The sequence below is a fragment of the Marmota monax genome, unplaced genomic scaffold (assembly GCF_021218885.2).
Source record: "Marmota monax isolate L192 unplaced genomic scaffold, Marmota_monax_Labrador192_F-V1.1 WCK01_AAM20220418_F8-fsc00313, whole genome shotgun sequence".
In the NCBI taxonomy this organism is placed as follows: Eukaryota; Metazoa; Chordata; class Mammalia; order Rodentia; family Sciuridae; genus Marmota; species Marmota monax.
Window position 1 is genome coordinate 416327 of NW_026695173.1, and position 6280 is coordinate 422606.

Genomic DNA, 6280 nt, shown 5'->3' on the forward strand with positions numbered 1-6280 from the left:
CCACTTTCAGAGGAAGGAGAGATGGAGTTCCAAAAAATAAATGCTGAAAAAGTAAAAACAAAACAAAAACCAGTACCTCTCACCTTGGGATCATGTGTTCAAGGACAGACACTACAGTGCTAGAGAAGCTGCAGGGATCCTGGAGGGCAGGTCAAGATGCTTCATGCCTCAAATGACAGAGGACTTTGGATAGTTGGGTAAGACAGGTTGGAATCTCCTCCCCCAGCAAGAGTGCCTCCAGTCTGTCCCAGTGGAGACGGATTCCTCTGCCCTTTCCCTTCCCACCCTGTGCTCACCCCCATTTTACTTCCTGTGCTTCTCCATTTTCTCCAGGGTCTTTTTAGAATCTGCTGGACTCTGGTCTCTGGGGTTCATATAGGATTTGTCTATGACAATCAGGGCTTCTTTGATGTAGTTCTGCACCCCAGACACAGGGGTGCAGATGACCTGGCTGCTGAACCCTTGGGTAATCAGGCAAAAATGAGACAAGTGCTTGTGTTGTAGGTTTCTAAGAGCAGGGAGGGCCTGTTGTTGCCATTGGGTGTTTGGTCTTAATTGAGAGGGTCCGTGAATTCTTTACACACTTGCCGAGACACCCACAGCATTATTCTTCCTTGTTACCATCTTGGTTTACCCTCCTAGGTGAAGAATGGTTAAATATTTGGCCACTGGCTTACTAGGAAGCCAGTTCACAGCCATATGCAAAGTACCGAGCCAAGTGAACAGCTCTTTCTTCCACCAAGGATGTCAGGAGGGTCACAAGAGCAGCTTTCCGTCTTCCAGCTGGAAGATTCAGCCCAGTCTTGTCCAACTTTTCCCACAACAATCAGCCATTATTGGACTTTGCTTTCCTGAGAACACCTCCCAGCAGTGAGGCATTTAAGCATTCAGAAAGTGACAATCGCCTCTGCACTTCAGCCACAGTCACTTATATTTGGACGTGGAGCTGAAGAGAGACAGTCTCCTCAGAACCGAGCAGAAGACTTCATGGGATTCATCAGGGCTACCACCAGATCCTTCTGACAGGGGAGACCCAGGGGTTTCTTAGCCATGGAAAATGGGACTTTTGCAGATTACAGTCTGATCAGGCCCAAGCAGGTGTGGGTTTACATTCTGCACCTCTTCCATCTGTTGAGCCATGTTGTGGAGCCCCAGGTACTTTGCCAGGCTGCAGCGTCCAGGGCATGCTGTGGGGTAACAGTAGGTCTGAGCAGCTGTAAGCATCCCCGAGGGCGCCCACAGCACCACCCTCTATCCTAGAGAGTTGGGGAAGCAGGCCACAGTCAGGCACCCTAGGTACAAAGGCAGGGAGGCCCCCTTCTGGCTCTGGTGGCCAGGCCAGGACTGTTGCTGGCTGCTGGTGGCCACAGGCTGGTGCAGGGGGCTAATGGCTGCAGCATAGGCTTCGCTCAGATGTGAGTAGGGATCCACCGACTGAGTGTAAGCCAACTGCTGGTAGGACAGTAGAAAGTAGTGTAGTGGCTGGTATTCAGGGACTGTAGTGTGGGACAGCAGCCAGGAAGAGATGTAAAGATGCTGCCCTGCGGTTAGGTGGGAGATGCACGGGTGGCGGTGGGGATGAGTCCTCAAAGCCCTGCGAGAAGATCTGGGAGCCGGGTTCCCAGGGCGTTCAGAAGCAACATCTCAGGACATCCGGTCCAAGCCAGATAAGTCCAAGCCTGTGCTCCAGAGGTAAGTCAGCTTGCAGCAAACACCGTGCGGAACGTCCTCGCTCATCAGCCACAAATGTTGGAGTTATAATTTAATTTTAAATAACGACTATATTTTAACACTGATTTGTAAAACTCATGAAAAGTTAATGGTTGGCTCTTGCTAGCTGCTGAAAATTGGTAATAGCACATGACTCAATGGGGACATATTAGAAGGATTTTCTTTAAAATCAGGAAGATGACTCACTGATATCACTGCTTCTGTTATCATTGTACCAAAAGTCCTATCAGTAAACAGAAGAAAATTTAAAAATTAAGATCATATAAACTGGAAAGAAGAAAAAGCAACTGTTAGAACTTCCAGATGATGTGACTGCATAGATAGAAAATTAAAAAATAAAATGATCGCTTAGCTATTAGCTCAATATTCAAAAACTAATGCTATATGGGAACACTAGCTATACTTACAAAACAAGAGAGAATATCAAATGGTAACAAAATATACTGGCTTCTAAGAGTGCATCCTACAAAATGATGCAAGTGTTTATAGGGATCATTATAAAAACTGTGTTGGGAAATGGGGGTTGGCTACCTAAATGCAGTCTGCAAGAACCACAAGCAGAAAGACTCCATATTTTTAAGGTATCCTTTTCCCTAACTTGAGTTCACTAGAAGACAAATTGAAATCCCAGGAGGTTGTTCATGAGACTTGAAGGAGTGCCCCACATGGCTCAGGGTTCTTAATCCAGAGGAATGAAGGGAAAGGGCTATGCAAACATGAGTAAAAGACAATTATATCTTTGTTTTCACTAACCTCTAACTAAACTCAACATTTACTTCAATGACAGAAGTAGATAGGCCACATAGGTTCAGCATGCCCTGTGCATTTGTTATCAATATAAATTACAGATTTTTTTGGTAATAACTGCATGGTTGGAAATGTTTGTGTCTCTCATCTCTTCAAAGTAATAGTAATTATTAAGTTCACCACCAGATTTTGTTCTTTTACATGCTAATTAATAGCCAAGGATGCCTATCATATTAACATTTCTAGTATTCTCATTACTGCACCTCAATAATTGCTTTTCTCTGTAATTCCAGTTGCAAATGTTCTGCATCTTCTAGCATTACTCTGAGAAGGTGCCCATTGGCTTCAGCAAACTGCAGAATTGATTTGTTCTTGGCGCGAACACACACACACACCAAAAAAAAAAAAAAAAGTTTAAAAAGCCCCAAAGCGGTTGGGGTGTTACTGGAACATTATATTACTGGGGTATTATGAGCATTTCAATGAATTTTCTTTGGGCTTTCCTACCTGGAGTGTTACCATGGCAATTTCTCCAATGCCACCAATTTAGCAGTCCAGTCAGAGTAATTCGTATTTTATGCAAAGGGGATTCCCCATTGGTGGGGGGCAAGTGAGCATTAACCCATGAACTGCTTAACATAAGGGCCTGCTCCTTTTCCCAGTTGCAAATGTTCTTGCATCTACTAGCATTACTCTGAGAAGCAGGTGGGGGTGGGGATGAGTCCCAGCAGGACTTCATTTATGAGTGTCCACTGACCATCTTGGCCCATGGCTCCCCCTGTAGTCACCTCTGCACACATTTTTTTCTAACCACTATGGTGTCTCCCTCCCCCCCCTCCCCAAACACAAACCTTAGCTTGCTGAGGACTAAGCACAGATTTGAGAAGCAGAGCAATCAGGGAGCATGAGCCAGTTGACTAATCTTGGGATGTTCCTCTGACTCAGCTTTCTCACCTATACAGCAGAGATCACACAACCAACAGGGTTGCTGCTATGATGAAAAGCATTTGTGTTATTTTCTTTATGATGAAACAAGTTATCACATATTAAGACCCTACAAATAATCCTGTGAGGACAGTTTCCTCTGGTAATGAGTATTTATAATTTTTGTAACTTCCACATCCAATTTAAAATACAAGAGTAGGAGAGAGGTATTCACAGTGCCAAACAACACATTCATTCATACCCCAAAGCTTATTATTAAGAAGAAAAAGAAAAAAAAAAAATGGGCAGAGTAGTGCATGCCAGCAGCTCAACAGGCTGAGGCAGGAGGATTATGAGTTCAATGTCAGCTTTAACAACTTAGCAAGATCTTAATCCTCTTATCAAGACCCTGTCTCTAAATAAAAAAAAAAAAAGTAAAATAAAAAGGGCTGGGCATATGGTTCGCTTAACCACAGTGCCCCTGGGTTCAATTCATTATATTAATAATAATAATAATAATAATAATAATAATAATAATAATTTAATATCTTTATTTATTTATTATTTATTTTTATGTGGTGCTGAGAATTGAACTCAGGGCCTCACATATGCTAGGTGAGCACTGAGCCACAACCTCAGTGCCAATAATAATATTTTTAAAAAGAAAAAAGAAGTAAAAACTTTTATAGTATAATCTTTCCTTGGGAAGAACAATCTGATACTTTTTAAAACATGATCATTTTCTTTATAAACCTTACTAGAAGGCTTTAAAATCAGCTATTTTAGTTGATTCCTGAGGTCACTGTGAAATCCTATGATCAAAACAAGGTGCCCTGCTGCCTCTGACCCACTCGGACAACTGAACTTAAGGTTGCTAATGTGAATTTCCAGGGACACCAAATAAAACACAGACACACACTCTACATTTAAACAAGTTTCAGGATGGCTCCACTGCTCTCAGCCTCAATCTCCCCAAATGGGAGAGCAAGGGAAAGTCAGGAGAGTCTGGCCAGAGAGAGAGAGCATGTTTGGAAGTGGGCTTTTTTGGGGAAGACCATCATTCTTAGAAAGTCCATTCCAAAAAAAGGTCAGGAAGGGCAGGGTTACAAAGGACAAGTGAGTGTAATTCTACCCAAGAGGCTGCAGGATGACATTTCTATGTCTGAAGACCCATCCTCAACTTCTGGGACCAGGGCAATATCCAGGACACTACTAGATGATGGTCAAAGCCTCTCTGCTCAGGAATGGAAAAAAAAATCATTCAAAGTAACCTCCCACAGTGCCCACCTCCTGTGAGGACCTGAGCCAGGAGCATCTCTCTACCTATGCACTGGGACAGTGCATTTCCTGCACTTCTGCATCTTTCAGCTAATCGACATACACAAAAGGTGAAGTCTCAAATACCCTCAGAAATCTTCACTCCTTGCTGTTTTCTTTTATACTATGATGCCTGAAGAAAAAGTTGGTAGGATCAGATGTCATTTTGATTCTCTGACATCATTATAAAATATGCATTTTCCTTAACTGAATATTATTCTTATAATTAATCTGATAAATAATATGTCTATAAGAAACAGATAAATCTTGAAATGATTCAAAGCTACAAAAATTATTCAAAGAAATTTTTAATAGGTGAGATGATAAAACAATTTTAAGAACTATAACTTAGGAGGAAACAAGCTGAGGACAAATAGTAAGCTTATAAGAATGAACATAAGAGAAAAGAAAATACTGTAGTTAGGCCAAAGCAAATTTATTTCTCTGCATAATAGTCACTCATATACATGAGAATGATTCTGCAAAGTTATCTCAACTTTTGAATGCATTTATTCCTTCATAGGTATGACATACTCAAGGTTGTATTTCTAAAAGAAGCTGAAAAATTGGGCTAGGGGCATAGATCAGTGGTAGAGTGCTTATCCAGCATGAGCAAGATGATGGGTTCCATCTCTAGCACCACAAAAGAAAAAAAAAATTTAGTTGTGATGTGTTTTATAGAAAAACTAAAGACATCACAAATGTACACAATTGACTCTGATTCAGATCAGATTGCTAGGGATATCCTCCTAGGCAGTCTGATGCAACAAATTCATATTTATGAAACAATTAAACCATATTGAAAAGCCACTTTAATCAATAGCCTGTTGTTTGTCATGCCATAATAACAATATTAGACTGAGATAATAAAATAATACTTCAGCTTCTAATTTTAAAACTTAAGACACACTCATTCTTATGATTTGGATATTAGCTACCCCAAAAAAGCTCATATAAAAATGAAGGCATGTTCACAGGTGAAATGATTAATTATGAGAGTCATAACCTAATTGGTAGATTAATCTATTTGAAAGACTAATGATTTAAATAGATTACTGGGTGGTAACTATCAGCAGGTGGGGCACCACAAAAATAAACAGGTCACTGGAGCAAGCCCTTGGGAATTATATTTTTGACCTGGCTCCTCAATGTCTGTCTGCTACCCCTCTAATGTGAGGTGAAACAACTTTTCTCTGCCACACCCTTCTGCCATGGCAATATCCTGCCTCACCTCAGGCCTACAGCAATGAATGAATGAGGCTTACTCTGGAACTCTGAAACTTTGAGCCCAAAATAAACTTTTCCCCTTCTAAGTTGTTCTTGTCAGGTCTTTTGGTCACAGCAACACAAAGCTGATTAGTATACACACATACAAAATTATATATATATATATATATATATATATATATATATATATATATATATATATATATATATATATATATATATATATATTCTTCCCCAGGTGAATTTAGAAATCTGGAACCTCTTACAGTTGGGCAAAATATAACTGACTCACTCCTCCCAATATAAATGAACAATATGACAGTTTTCTAGGCTC

General features: G+C 40.7%; 1 pseudogene; it reads right to left on the reverse strand.

Moving 5' to 3' along the window:
• Window positions 1–291: 291 nt before the first annotated feature.
• LOC124081866 (transcription factor AP-2 gamma-like) lies at window positions 292–3248 on the reverse strand (annotated as a pseudogene).
• Window positions 3249–6280: the final 3032 nt, after the last annotated feature.